Source organism: Cannabis sativa, unplaced genomic scaffold, assembly GCF_029168945.1.
Source record: "Cannabis sativa cultivar Pink pepper isolate KNU-18-1 unplaced genomic scaffold, ASM2916894v1 Contig7, whole genome shotgun sequence".
In the NCBI taxonomy this organism is placed as follows: domain Eukaryota; kingdom Viridiplantae; phylum Streptophyta; class Magnoliopsida; order Rosales; family Cannabaceae; genus Cannabis; species Cannabis sativa.
Genome location: NW_026870043.1, coordinates 10,008,554 through 10,022,959, shown reverse-complemented (window position 1 = coordinate 10,022,959; position 14,406 = coordinate 10,008,554).

Genomic DNA, 14,406 nt, shown 5'->3' with positions numbered 1-14,406 from the left:
AGCATGTTAGTAGCCTGATAGTAGAATAGGCGCATGTTTCGTTTTTAATTTCCAAATTAAGCGGCATTAGTAAGCTCTCCTTGAATACGACCTGATATGCCAACTCTTGGTTTTGCAGGCGGTTCTAATTAGATGGACGCCAGGCGGACCACCAGGAGTCAGGGCAACTTAGTGGGGTCGAATCAAGGTCAGGGAGCTCAGTTTCCCCTACCTGTTAGGGGCTGAGGTAGAGGTCCCCAAGGCAGGGCTCGTGGTCGGGGTGATGAGAACCCACCACAGGCTGCCCAGGCTCCCCCAGCCGATCAGGGAGCCCAGAATTGGGAGTTACGGTTTGCGGAGATGCAAGCCCGGATCAAGGAGCAAGACCTCGAGATTCAGAGGTTGAGACAGCAGGGTGCGCCTGCAGTTCCAGTGCCCGTAGTTCCAGTGGCACCTGCCCCTGCTGCCCAGGCCGAGATAGTGGTGGTGGCCCATAGATTGGAACCTCTGTACGAGCGGTTCCGGAAGCAAGCACCTCCGGTTTTCCTGGGAGGTGCGGACGTAATGAAAGCCGAGCAGTGGCTGACGGTGATTACCAAGATCCTGAACTTCATGGGTGTCACCGGTAACGACAGAGTGGTGTGCGCCACATTCCAGTTCCAGGAGGACGCTCTGGTATGGTGGGACATGGTGTCTCAAATCCATGACGTCACCACCATGACCTGGGAAAGGTTCCAGGAACTCTTTAACGCAAAGTACTACAATGAGGCGGTTAGAAGCGCCAAGAGGAAAGAGTTCGCTCACCTGACCCAGCGTGAGAACATGAGCGTCACTGAGTATACTACTCAGTTTGATCGGTTGGCGAGGTTAGCCTCGGGAATTGTGCCGACCGACTTCAGCAAGAAGGAGAAGTATCTGGACGGGTTGAATGCCAGGATCAGGCATGATTTGATGATCACCACGGACGACAGCACCACCTATGCTCAGATGGTGGAGAAGGCACTGCGTGCTGAGGGCACAGTTGGGTGCATGTCAGAATCAGCTAGTACTCCGGTGAGTGGCGGAGCTCCTACCCCTCATGCATCAGGCTTCAGCAGGGGGAGTAGTGGTTCGGCCATTGATCAGAGGAAGAGAGCACCCACTGCTTTCGGTGGCTCAAGTCAGAACAAGAGGTTCCGGGGGAACCAGAACAGAGGGAGTCGTCCTGGTGGTACTGAGACCCGATTCTCCTATCCCGAGTGCCCTAGCTGCAAAAGGCACCATCGGGGCGAGTGCAAAGGTCAGGGATGCTTTCATTGTGGCATGCCCGGACACTTCAAGAGGGACTGTCCCCAGCTCCGATCAGAGGCACCGCGAGCTCCAGCGATACCCACTCCAGCCAGGGTGTTCGCTATCACACAGGCTGATGCAGATGCCAGCCCATCAGTTGTCACAGGTCAGCTTTCTATTAGTAACTCGCTATATTCAGTGCTGTCTGATTCTGGGGCTACACATTCTTATGTGGCGGCCAGAGTCTTTAGTAAATTGGGTAGACCGTATGATAGATATGAATCAGGGTTTGGAACCCTGTTACCTGGCGGAGAATTGGTTATCTCCAATAGGTGGATTAGGTCTATGCCAATCAGGATAGATGGTAGAGAGTTAAGTGCTGATCTGATAGAGATGAGTTTAGTCGAATTCGATATTATTTTAGGAATGGATTTCCTATCTAAATATTTGGCGAGCATTGATTGTAAAAGGAAGATGGTGATCTTCCAACCGGAAAGTGAAGAACCGTTTGTATTTGTTGGTTCGGTTGAGGGATCTTGGATCTCGGTGATCTCGGCAATGTCAGCGAGAGAATTGTTGCACGGCGGTTGCTTAGGGTTTCTGGCCGTGGTGGTGGACACCACTCGGCCAGATATCATTCGGCCAGAGGACATTAAAGTAGTTCGGGAATTTTTGGATGTTTTTCCCGAAGAACTTCCAGGGTTACCACCTCAGCGGGAGATTGATTTTGTGATTGACTTGGCAGCAGGGGTGGAACCGGTTTCCAAAGCCCCGTACAGAATGGCTCTAGCTGAACTTAAGGAATTAAAGATTCAGCTCCAAGGGTTGCTTGACATAGGGTTCATTCGGCCCAGTGTGTCACCCTGGGGAGCCCCGGTTTTATTTGTCAAAAAGAAGGATGGATCTATGAGGATGTGCATCGACTACAGGGAATTGAACAAGCTGACGGTGAAGAATAAATATCCATTACCTAGGATCGATGATTTGTTCGATCAGCTTCAGGGGAAGACGGTCTTTTCTAAGATTGATCTCCGTTCGGGTTATCATCAGTTAAGAATCCGAGAGGAGGACATTCCAAAGACGGCTTTCCGCACTAGGTATGGACATTACGAATTTCTGGTTATGTCATTCGTACTAACCAATGCTCCTGCAGCATTCATGGACCTGATGAATAGAGTATTCAAGGATTTCCTCGATATCTGTGTGATTGTATTTATCGACGACATCCTCGTGTACTCTCAATTAGAAGAGGAGCATGAGTTACATCTTCAGATGGTACTGCAACGGCTTCGAGAACATAAGCTTTACGCCAAGTTCAAGAAATGTGAGTTCTCGCTATCTCAGGTGTCCTTCCTAGGGCACATTGTGAGCAAAGATGGGATCAATGTAGATGCCGGTAAGATTGAATCCGTCAGGGATTGGCCGAGACCGAAGACAGTGACAGAGATCAGAAGCTTCTTGGGTTTAGCTGGGTACTACCGTAGGTTCGTCGAAGGGTTCTCTAAAATTTCAATGCCCCTAACCGAGCTTACAAAGAAGAATCAGCGGTTTATTTGGTCAGACAAGTGCGAAGCTAGTTTTCAAGAGCTAAAGCAGAGGTTGATTACCGCTCCGGTGCTAGCTTTGCCTTCGGACAAGGAGAAGTTCGTAGTATATTGCGACGCGTCCAAACAGGGTTTGGGGTGTGTATTGATGCAAGCCGATCGGGTTATCGCTTATGCCTCCCGTCAGTTAAAGGATTATGAACAGCGATACCCGACTCATGATCTAGAGTTAGCCGCAGTGGTTTTTGCATTGAAGATTTGGCGGCATTATCACTACGGGGAAAAGTGTGAGATCTATACCGACCATAAAAGTCTCAAGTATTTCTTTACTCAGAAGGATCTGAATATGAGACAAAGGCGGTGGTTGGAATTAGTAAAGGATTACGATTGTGAGATCCTCTATCATCCCGGAAAAGCCAATGTAGTGGCCGATGCCCTGAGCAGAAAGGGTCCCGGGCAAGTAGCTAGTATGGTTCAGATCTCACCTCAGCTAGCAGAGGATATGGTTAGATCCAGCATTGAGTTTGTGGTAGGTCAGCTTCACAACTTAACGCTGCAATCTGATCTGTTGGAAAGAATAAAATTCGCTCAGATGACAGATCCGGAGTTAGTAAAGATCCGAGATGAGGTGTTGGCTGGTCAAGCCAAGGATTTTTCAGTGTCAGACAGTGGGATGCTTTTATATAAAGCCAGGGTTTGTGTTCCGAACAGTGTGGAACTTAGGAATGAGATCTTTGAGGAGGCTCATTCTACCCCGTATTCTCTGCATCCCGGCACCACTAAGATGTACCAAGATTTGAAACCGTACTTCTGGTGGAGCGGTATGAAGAAGAATTTGGTAGAATTCGTATCGAGATGCCTCACTTGTCAACAGATTAAGGCTGAACATCAGAGACCAGCAGGGTTGTTGCAACCTTTAACCCTACCAGAATGGAAATGGGAGGATATTACGATGGATTTTGTGGTCGGGTTACCTAGGACCACGGGTTTGTATGATTCCATCTGGGTAGTGGTGGACCGATTTACGAAATCTGCTCATTTTTTGCCGGTTAGAACAACGTTTTCAGTGGATCAGTTGGCAGAATTGTATGTCAGAGAAATAGTGAGACTTCACGGGGTACCGAAGTCTATAGTTTCGGACAGGGATCCGAAGTTCACCTCCAAATTTTGGCAAAGTTTGCAACGGGCAATGGGTACAAAGCTGAAATTCAGTACAGCATTCCATCCTCAGACAGATGGTCAGTCCGAAAGGACAATTCAGATATTGGAGGATATGTTGAGAGCCTGTGTTATGGACTTTGAAGGCTCATGGAATAAATATCTACCGTTGATAGAATTTGCGTACAACAACAGTTATCAGAGTACGATAGGGATGGCTCCCTATGAACTGTTATACGGTAGGAAATGTAGATCCCCTATCCACTGGGATGAGACAGGGGAGAAGAAATACCTAGGTCCAGAGTCAGTGCAGCGGACCAATGAGGCAATAGAAAAGATAAAAGCTAGAATGCTTGCCTCACAGAGCAGACAGAAGAGTTACGCAGATCCGAAACGCAGAGATGTTGAGTTCCAAGTAGGGGACCATGTGTTTTTACGGGTATCTCCGATGAAGGGGATTAAACGTTTCGAGAAAAGAGGCAAGTTATGCCCTAGATTTACAGGACCTTTCGAGATTCTTGAGAAGATAGGTCAAGTGGCATATCGGTTAGCATTGCCTCCAGCTTTATCAGCAGTTCACAACGTATTCCATGTCTCGATGTTGAGAAAATACGTTTCAGATCCCTCTCATATACTCAGTTATGAGAGCCTTGAGCTACAGCCAGACATGACTTATGAGGAACAGCCAGTGCAGATCCTGGATAAAAAGGATAAAGTCCTTCGGAATAAGACCATAGCATTGGTCAAGGTTCTCTGGAGAAACAGCAAGGTGGAGGAAGTCACCTGGGAGCTAGAGTCAGATATGAGAGCTCAATATCCAGAGTTATTCAGGTTAGATTGCGGGGACGAAATCCTTTTAAGGGGGGGATAGTTGTAAAGCCCGCTTAGTTAATTTGGAAATTAGCAGTTAATCATGATTATTTATGAAATTATTTATAGCTATTTAAATAATTTATTATACTGTTATTTATGGAATTCAGAAATGCATGGTTATGTTATTCAGTAGTTTTCATATTTTGCATTTCCGGTGCCCGGTATTTTGGAACTCGGCGTTTGGCTCAGTAGAAATCACAACTTAGTATGTTATTAGTTTGGGACGGTTTATTTGACATTGGGAATGTCGGGAATGGCCGGGAATTTAGAATTTCCCAAAAATATCCCTTTAGTATGATTTATGAGATTTTAGTGTGGAGGGGCAAAATGGTCTTTTTGCCCCAATGACTTTTGTCTTTTAGTGACTTGATTAAATTGAAAAATAAATGTTTATTTGATTAATTGTTGGCTGAAATAAGTTGATAAGTGGCTTTTATTTTCATTTCTTCTTTTCACAAAAATATCACAAGTTAGAAAAAAATAGAATTTTCAAAGAAACTCTCTCAAGCTCTCTCTCTGTTTTTCGGCCAAGGCTTGGCTTCAAGGGCTGGATTTTTCTGTGGTGATTCAAGCTTGGTTTGCAAAACTCTAGTGATTTCTTGATTGTGGTAGGTGATTTCTGGCTTCTTCTCTTATTTTTCTTAGGAAAAGTTTCATTAATTGATGATGCATGCATGAGTTTGGTTGTTGTTGCTGCTGTATTCTGTGGTTATTTTCTGAGGTTAAAAGCATGATTTTTAGTTGGTAATTAAGCTACTTGTGAAGTATGATTTCTAGGTTGAGCATGCTAGAGTTTTATTATGCAAAAGTTTGGTTTTCAACATGAAAATTGTGTAATCTGTTTCTGTGATGTTCTTTGTTGTTTTTAATAGTTTTCAGAGGTGATTTTATGCTAGTTTAAGTAGAATTAAGCTAGTGGAATGCATGATTAGGTGGTTTTGCTCAAGTTTGAGTTTAGAACTCAAAGCTTGAGCTCCAATGGCATTTTTCGTGTTTGAGGTTTCTGGGTTGTTTTGATGCCTTGGATATGTTCTAGGGAAGGTATAGAACAGGTCTGGAAAGTTTGAGGTGATTTGGGGTTGATTTGAGCAAGATATGAAAATTTGATGTTGCTGCCTGCGAGGAACCGGAATTCCGGTTGTGCATCCGGAATTCCGGATGGGGGTCCTGAATTTCCCAGAACCGGAATTCCGGTTGGGCAACCGGTCTACCGGTTGGGGAATTTTCAGAACCCGTGTTTTTCCTCGTTTTTATGTTTTAAGGGGTATTGCCATGCTTTTTATCGATAGGGAAACTTTTAGTTCCTAGTTTTAGTCCCCAGGAAGTGATTTAGCGTGTCACTTATAGTGTTGTGATTTTTATGGTTTAGGAGCCAGTAATCCACCGCTCAGCTAAAGTTCCAGTCAGGTTGACCGGCACACCTGAATTCGGAATCCAGGTAAGATTAGTATAACAGTATGCATATGTAGATTACATGTTTAGCGTGCATGTAGGAAGCCTGTTAGATTACATTAGATATGTATGTTGGCTTCGAACCATCCAACCCTGTCACGTCGGTACAGGCTGGAGTATGACCAGCAGCCGGAGTATGACCGGTTTGACCGATCAGGCTGACACTTGGTTGGTGGTTCCGTACTATTGACGTATCCCGTCGGTACAGGCTGGAGTATGACCAGCAGCCGGAGTATGACCGGTTCGACCGATCAGGAGGATATAGTAACACGTCGGTACAGGCTGGAGTATGACCAGCAGCCGGAGTATGACCGGTTCGACCGATCAGGTTGTTACGTGTCAATAGTACCGTCCCTATGAACGTTCAGAACTCAGTACCATGTTGGACATGGCTGTAGTGGCTCAGTACCATGTTGGACATGGCAGTAGCGGGACTCAGTATCGTGTTGGACACGGCAGTTAGAATTATGTATGAGTATTATTATGCTTTTCTTACTGAGTCTGTCGACTCACAGTTCTACGTTTATGTGTAGGTAAAGGCAAGGCTAAAGCTGATGGACCGTGAGCGAGCTTGTGAAGATTGTACATGTCGGGGCGGTTAGGCCTGGAGCGTACGATCATCGGGACAGCGAGGCTGATTTTTGTAACTGGTCGTTAGACGACTTTTATTTTATGTAACAGTTAAACAGTTAAATCTTTTTGTAAATGATTTTATAATCGGGATCCCGAGTCTTTTGTAATATTGTTTTATAAGTTTAATTAAAAAGCAAAATTTTAATTAATCACGTTTTTCCATAAACCTCGTTGATTAGCAACGAGCTGCACAGTATGTTTAAAAATCACGTAATACGCCTATGTTAGTTAGGGTGTTACAAAATGCATTTCAGAATTCAACAATAACAGTATAAATAATTATGTAAATATCTATAAATAATTTTCATAATTAAACATGATTAACTGCTAATTTCTAAATTAAACTAAGCGGTCTTTACAACTATTCCCCCTTCAAAGGATTTCGTTCCCGAAATCTAACCTGAATAACTCTGGATATTGAGCTCTCATATCTGACTCTAGCTCCCAGATGGCTTCCTCCACCTTGCTGTTTCTCCAGAGAACTTTGACAAATGCTATGGTCTTATTCCGAAGGACTTTATCCTTTCTATCCAGGATCTGCACTGGCTGTTCTTCGTAAGACATATCTGGCTGCAGCTCATGGCTCTCATAACTGAGTATATGAGAGGGATCTGAAACGTATTTTCTCATCATAGAGACATGGAATACGTTGTGAACTGCTGATAAAGCTGGAGGCAACGCTAACCGGTATGCCACTTGACCTATCTTCTCGAGAATCTCGAAAGGTCCTGTAAATCTAGGGCATAACTTGCCTCTTTTCCTGAAACGTTTGATCCCCTTGATTGGAGACACTCGTAAAAACACATGGTCCCCTACTTGGAACTCAACATCTCTGCGTTTCGGGTCTGCGTAACTTTTCTGTCTACTCTGTGAGGCAAGCATTCTAGCTTTTATTTTCTCAATTGCCTCATTGGTCCGCTGCACTGACTCCGGACCTAAGTATTTCCTCTCCCCTGTCTCATCCCAGTGGATGGGAGATCTGCACTTCCTACCGTATAACAGTTCATAGGGAGCCATCCCTATCGTACTCTGATAACTGTTGTTGTAAGAAAATTCTATCAACGGTAGGTATTTATTCCAATAGCCTTCGAAATCCATAACACAGGCTCGTAACATGTCCTCCAATATCTGAATTGTCCTTTCGGCCTGACCATCTGTCTGAGGATGGAATGCTGTACTAAATTTCAGTTTTGTACCCATTGCTCGTTGCAAACTCTGCCAAAACTTGGAGGTGAACTTCGGATCTCTATCCGAAACTATAGACTTCGGTACTCCGTGAAGTCTTACAATCTCTTTAACATACAATTCTGCCAACTGATCCACTGTAAAGGTTGTTCTAACAGGCAAAAAATGCGCAGATTTCGTGAATCGATCCACCACTACCTAGATGGAATCAAATAAACCCGTGGTTCTAGGTAACCCGACCACGAAATCCATCGTGATATCTTCCCACTTCCATTCAGGTAGGGTTAAAGGCTGCAACAACCCTGCTGGTCTCTGATGTTCAGCCTTAATCTGCTGACAAGTGAGGCATCTCGATACGAATTCTACCAAATTCTTCTTCATACCGCACCACCAGAAGTACGGTTTAAGATCTTGGTACATCTTAGTGGTGCCGGGATGCAGAGAATAAGGGGTAGAATGAGCCTCCTCAAAGATCTCATTCCTGAGTTCCACACTACTCGGAACACAAACCCTAGCTTTATACAGAAGCATCCCGTTGTCTGACACTGAGAAATCCCTGGCTTGACCAGCCAAAACCTCATCTCTGATTTTCACTAACTCTGGATCAGTCATCTGAGCGGCTTTAATTCTTTCCAATAGATTAGATTGCAGCGTTAAGTTGTGAAGCTGACCTACCACAAACTCAATGCTGGATCTAACCGTATCCTCTGCTAGCTGAGGTGAGATCTGAACCATGCTAGCTACCTGCCCGGGAACTTTCCTGCTCAGGGCATCGGCCACTACATTGGCCTTCCCCGGGTGATAGAGAATCTCACAATCATAATCTTTCACTAATTCTAACCAACGCCTCTGTCTCATATTCAAATCTTTCTGAGTAAAGAAATATTTGAGACTTTTGTGGTCGGTATAGATTTCACACGTTTCTCCGTAAAGGTAATGCCGCCAGATCTTCAAAGCAAAAACCACCGCGGCCAACTCTAGATCATGAGTCGGGTATCGCTGTTCGTAATCCTTTAACTGACGGGAGGCATAAGCGATAACCCGATCGGCTTGCATCAGCACACACCCCAGACCCTGTCTGGATGCATCGCAATAAACTACAAATTTCTCGTTGTCTGAAGGCAAAGCTAGCACTGGAGCGGTAATCAACCTCTGTTTCAGCTCCTGAAAACTAGCTTCGCACTTGTCTGACCAGACAAACCGCTGATTCTTCTTTGTAAGTTCGGTTAAGGGTGTTGAAATTTTAGAAAACCCTTCCACGAACCTACGATAGTATCCGGCTAAACCCAAGAAGCTTCCAATTTCTGTCACTGTCTTCGGTCTCGGCCAATCCCTGACAAATTCTATCTTCCCGGGATCCACCTTGATCCCATCTTTACTAACGATGTGCCCTAAGAAGGACACCTGAGATAGCCAGAATTCACATTTCTTGAATTTGGCATAAAGCTTGTGTTCCCGAAGCCGTTGCAAAACCATTTGAAGATGTAACTCATGCTCCTCTTCTGACTGAGAGTACACAAGGATGTCGTCGATAAACACAATCACACAGATATCGAGGAAATCCTTGAATACTCTATTCATCAAATCCATGAATGCTGCAGGAGCATTGGCTAGTCCAAACGACATAACCAAAAATTCATAATGTCCATACCTAGTACGGAAAGCCGTCTTCGGAATGTCCTCCTCTCGGATTTTCAACTGATGATAACCTGAGCGGAGATCAATCTTGGAAAAAACTGTCTTCCCCTGAAGTTGATCGAACAGATCATCGATCCTAGGTAATGGATATTTATTCTTCACTGTTAGCTTGTTCAATTCTCTGTAATCGAAACACATCCTCATAGTTCCATCTTTCTTCTTGACGAAAAAAACCGGAGCTCCCCAGGGTGACACACTAGGCCGAATAAACCCTATGTCAATCAACCCCTGGAGCTGAATCTTTAACTCCTTAAGTTCCACTGGAGCCATCTTATATGGAGCCTTGGAAACCGGTTCCACTCCTGGTGCCAAGTCTATAATGAAGTCAATCTCCCGCTGAGGTGGTAACCCTGGAAGTTCTTCGGGAAATACATCTAAAAATTCCCGAACCACCTTGATGTCCTCTAGCCGAATGGTATTTGGCCGAGTGGTGTCCATCACCACGGCCAGAAACCCTAAACAACCTCCATGCAATAACTCTTTAGCTGACATGGCCGAAATCACTGGGATCTAAGATCCCCGAACCGAACCAACAAACAAAAAAGGTTCTTCACTTTCCGGTTGGAAGATCACCATCTTCCTCTTGCAATCAATACTGACTGAGTATTTAGATAGGAAATCCATTCCTAAAATAATATCGAACTCTACTAGGCTCATCTCTATCAAGTCAGCACTTAACTCTCTACCATCTATTCTGATCAGCATAGACCTAATCCACCTTTTGGAGATAACTAACTCTCCGCCAGGTAATAGGGTTCCAAACCCTTATTCATATCTATCAAACGGTCTATCCAATTTACTAAAGACTCTGGCTGCCACATAAGAATGTGTGGCCCCAGAATCAAACAGCACTGAGTAATACGAGTTATTAACTGAAAGCTGACCTGTTACAACTGAGGGGCTGGCATCTGCATCAGCCTGAGTGATGGCGAACACCCTAGCTGGAGTGGGTCTCGCCGGAGCCCTCGGTGCCTCTGATCGAAGCTGGGGACAATCCCTCTTGAAGTGTCTGGGCATGCCACACTGAAAGCATCCCTGACCTTTGCACTCACCCTGATGGTGCCTTGTGCAACTGGGGCACTCAGGATAAGAAAACTGGGTCTCTGCACCACCCTGACGGCTACCTCTACTCTGGTTCCCCCGGAACCTCTTGTTCTGACTCGAGCCACCGGATGCAGTGGATGTTCTCCTCTTCTGGTCCATGGCCGAACCACTACCTCCCTTGCTAAAGCCTGATGTAGGAGGGGTAGGAGCTCCACCACTCGCAGGAGTACTAGCTGACTCCGACATACATCCAACTGCGCCCTCAGCTCGCAGTGCCTTCTCCACCATCTCAGCATAGGTGGTCTTGTCGTCAGTGGTGATCATCAAGTCGTGTTTGATCTTCACATTTAACCCGTCCAGATACTTCTCCTTCTTGCTGAAATCGGTTGGCACTATTCCCGAGGCTAACCTCGCCAACCGGTCGAACTGGGTGGTATACTCTGTCACGCTCATATTCTCCCGCTGGGTCAGGTGGGTGAACTCTTTCCTCTTGGCACTTCTGACTGCCTCGTTATAATATTTTGCGTTGAAGAGTTCCTGGAACCTTTCCCAGGTCATGGTGGTGACATCATGAATCTGAGACACCATGTCCCACCAGACTAGAGCGTCTTCTTGGAACTGGAAGTTGGCACATACCACCCTGTCATTACCGGTGACACCCATAAAGTTTAGAATTCTGGTGATCACCGTTAGCCACTGTTCGGCTTTCATGACATCTGGACCTCCCAAAAAAACCGGAGGTGCTTGCTTCCGGAACCTTTCATACAAGGGTTCCATTCTGCTTGCCACTACTACCAATTCGGCCTGAGCAGCAGGGGCGGGTGCCACTGGAACTTCTGGAACAGGCACTGCAGGAGCACCCTGCTGCCTCAATCTCTGAATCTCAAGATCTTGTCCCTCTATTCTGGCTTGCATTTCAGCAAACCTAGTCTCCCAATTCCAGGCTTCCTAATCGGCTTGAGCAGCCTTGGCAGCCTGTGGCGGGTTCTCATCACCCCGACCACGAGCCCTGCCACTGGGACCTCTACCTCGGCCCCTAGCTTGCGGGGGAAACTGGGCTCCCTGACCCTGATTCGACCCTACCTAGTTGCCCTGGCTCCTGGTTTTCTGCCTAGCGTCCATCTAGTCGGAACCGCCTGCAAAACCAAGAGTTGGCACATCAGGTCATAATCAAGGAGAGCTTACTAATGCCGCTTAATTTGGAGATTAAAAACAAAACATGCGCCTATTCTACTATCAGGCTACTAACATGCTTCCTAATAGGCTTTTCTTATTTCATAAAAATTTAAATAAACTACTAAAGCAATAAAAGTTTACTGAAACGTAGAACGAGCTAACTGCTGATGATGATTATACATGTCGTGACGATCTTCGGAAGACAACCTGGCGGCTCTGATACCAAATTGTAACACCCTAACTAGCATAGGCGTATTACGTGATTTTTAAACATACTGTGTAGCTCGTTGCTAATCAACGAGGTTTGTGGAAAACGTGATTAATTAAATTTTTTGCTTTTTAATTAAACTTATAAAATATTTATACAAAATACTCGGGATCCCGATTACAAAACCTTTTACAAAAGTTTACTGTCTATACAAAATACTTGTCGCCTAGCGACTAATTACAAAAATAGCCTTGCTGTCCCGAGGATCGTACGCTCCAGGCCTAACCGCCCCGACATGTACAATCTTCACCGGCTCGCTCTCACGGTCCATCAGCCTTAGCCTTGCCCTTACCTACACATAAACATAGCACTGTGAGTCGACAGACTCAGTAAGAAAAGCATAATAATAAACATACATAAATCCCGAGTTATGATCAGACGCCCATACCCCTGACCATAACCCTAACTGTCGTGTCCCACACGATACTGAGTCCTGAACGTTCATAAGACGGTACTATTGACAAGTAACAACCTATACTCGGTACACTGGTCAAACTCCAGCTGCTAGTCATACTCTAGCCTGTACCGATGTGTTACAGTATCAGCCTATACTTAGTACACTGGTCATACTCCAGCTGCTAGTCATACTATAGCCTGTACTAATGTGATACGTCAAATAGTACGGAACCACCAACCCGAGTATCAGCCTACACTCGGCACACTGGTCATACTCCAGCTGCTAGTCATACTCTAGCCTGTGCCGATGTGATACAGTGTCAGCCTATACTCGGTACACTGGTCATACTCCAGCTGCTAGTCATACTCTAGCCTGTACCGATGTGACACAGTCGGATGGTTCGAAGCCAACATACATATCTAATGTAATCTAACAAGCTTCCTACATGCACGCTAAACATGTAATCTATATATGCAGACTGTTTTACTAATCTTACCTCAATTCCGAATTCAGATTTGTCGGTCAACCTGACTGGAACGAACTGCGCGACGGATTACAGGCTCCTAAACCATAACAATCACAACACTATAATGATACGCTAAATCACTTCTCGGGGACTTAAACTAGGAACTAAAAGTTTCCATATCGATAAAAAGCATGGCAATACCCCAAAAACACAAAAACGAGGAAATCTAGGGTCTGAAAATGACCCAACCTGCAGACCGGTTGCCCAACCGGAATTCCGGTTCTGGGAATTTACAGAACCCCATCCAGAATTCCGGATGCACAACCGGAATTCTGGTTCCTCGCAGGCAGAACTCAAAAATTCATAACTTCATCAAATCAAATCCAATTAAACCCAAACCTTCCAGACCTGCTATTTAGACCCTAAGGAACAATTCTAAAGCATAAAAACCAAGGTTCATGCACACACACCAAAATCACCATTGAAGCTTCAAGATTGAGTTCTAAAACTCAAAACTTGTCTAAGCATCAAATCATGAATTCAAAACAGCCCAAAACTACTTAAACATGCTCACTAAAGCTGCAGAAAATAAACACAAGCTCATGCAACAATCACAGCAGCAAATTTCGAAAATTCTCTTTGAAAACTAAACTTTGAGCTAAAAACTTCCAATCATGAATCAAAGCAAAAACCATGCATTAACAAGCTCTAATCTACTTAAAATAACAAGATTAAACCTCTGAAATCAACATCAAAACACAGCAGCAACTACAAAACCAAATCAAGCATGCATTACTCCATTTCATCAAAAATTCAAGAAAATAAAGAAGACAAGAGTAAGAACAATACCTAAAGCTCGAGTTGCACACAATTTTTGCTTGAAAAACCAAAGAAAATCCCAAGTTCTTGCTGCTTCAAAAGGCCGAAAAAGAGAGAGAGAGTTGAGAGAAAAAGTTGCTTTTCTTTTTAATTTTCTGACTTTGTAATTTTTTGAAACTTTGCAAAATGAAAATAAGGAATTCCACTTATTCATTCCGGCCAACAAATAACATTAATAAACATATAATTTCCACATACTAAGTCCACAAAAGGACAAAACAACAATGGGGCAAAATGACCATTTTGCCCCTTCACACTAAAATAACATAAATAACACTAAAGGGGTATTTTGGGAAATTCTAAATTCCTGGCCAATCCCGACATTCCCAATGTCTAATAAACTGTCCCAATATACTAATATACTATGTTGTGATTTTACTGAGCC